Genomic DNA, 1,731 nt, shown 5'->3' with positions numbered 1-1,731 from the left:
AAAGTCAGCATGGCTTTATGAAGGGGAAGTCATGTCTGAAAAATTTGCTTGAGTTCTTTGAGGACATAACGTACAGGATGGATAAAGGGGAACCAGTGGACGTAGTGTATTTAGACTTCCAGAAGGCATTCGACAAGGTGCCACATAAAAGATTATTGCTCAAGATAAAGAATCACTGGATTGGGGGTAATATTCTGGCATGGTTGGAGGATTGGTTATCTAACAGGAAGCAGAGAGTTGGGATAAATGGTTCATTCTCGGACTGGCAACCAGTAGCCAGTGGTGTTCCGCAGGGGTCGGTGCTGGGTCCCCAACTCTTTACAATCTATATTAACGATTTGGAGGAAGGAACCGAGTGTAACATATCAAAGTTTGCAGATGATACAAAGATGGGAGGGAAAGTAGAGAGTGAGGAGGACATAAAAAACCTACAAGGGGATATAGACAGGCTGGGGGAGTGGGCGGAGATTTGGCAGATGCAATACAATATTGGAAAATGTGAGGTTATGCACTTTGGCAGGAAAAATCAGAGAGCAAGTTGTTATCTTAATGGCGAGAAACTGGAAAGTACTGCAGTACAAAGGGATCTGGGGGTCCTGGTGCAAGAAAATCAAAAAGTTAGTATGCAGGTGCAGCAGGTGATCAAGAAGGCCAACGGAATGTTGGCTTTTATTGCTAGGGGGTTAGAATATAAAAACAGGGAGGTATTGCTGCAGTTATGTAAGGTATTGGTGAGACCGCACCTGGAATACTGCATACAATTTTGGTGTCCATAGTTAAGAAAAGACATACTTGCTCTCGAGGCAGTACAAAGAAGGTTCACTCGGTTAATCCCGGGGATAAGGGGGTAGACATATGAGGAGAGGTTGAGTAGATTGGGACTCTACTCATTGGAGTTCAGAAGAATGAGAGGCGATCTTATTGAAACATATAAGATTGTGAAGGGGCTTGATCGGGTGGATGCAGTAAGGATATTCCCAAGGATGGGTGAAACTAGAACTTGGGGGCATAATCTTAGAATAAGGGGCTGCTCTTTCAAAACTGAGATGAGGAGAAACTTCTTCACTCAGAGGGTAGTAGGTCTGTGGAATTTGCTGCCCCAGGAAGCTGTGGAAGCTACATCATTAAATAAATTTAAAACAGAAATAGACAGTTTCCTGGAAGTAAAGGGAATTAGCGGTTACGGGGAGCGGGCAGGAAATTGAACATGAATTTAGATTTGAGGTTAGGATCAGATCAGCCATGATCTTATTGAATGGCGGAGCAGGCTCGAGGGGCCGATTGGCCTACTCCTGTTCCTATTTCTTATGTTCTTATTATCGGCCTCTTCTTTTAATCTAATACTATCCTTAACTTCTTTCGTTAGCCACGGGTGTATCACTTTTTCCGTGGAGATTTTATTTCTCAATGGAATGTCTATTTGTTGAGAATATTGAAATATTTCTTTAAATGTTTGCCATTGCTTTTCAACCGTCACACCCTTTAATTTGATATCCCAATCTACCTTTGCCAACTCGCCCCTCATACCTCTGTAATTGGCTTTATTTAAGTTTAAGACTCTAGTTTCTAACTTAAGTACGTCACTCTCAAACTCAATGTGAAATATGGTGATCAATGTTCCCCAGAGGATCGCTTGCTGTGAGACTGCTAAATAACCCTGTCTTCATTGCACAATACAAGGTCTAAACCAGGCGGATCAGTTGCCGAGATAAGGAAGCAAGGCCCGTAAAC

This window comes from Heptranchias perlo, chromosome 7 (assembly GCF_035084215.1).
Source record: "Heptranchias perlo isolate sHepPer1 chromosome 7, sHepPer1.hap1, whole genome shotgun sequence".
Taxonomy (NCBI): domain Eukaryota; kingdom Metazoa; phylum Chordata; class Chondrichthyes; order Hexanchiformes; family Hexanchidae; genus Heptranchias; species Heptranchias perlo.
Note: the sequence above shows the minus strand (reverse complement) of the source record.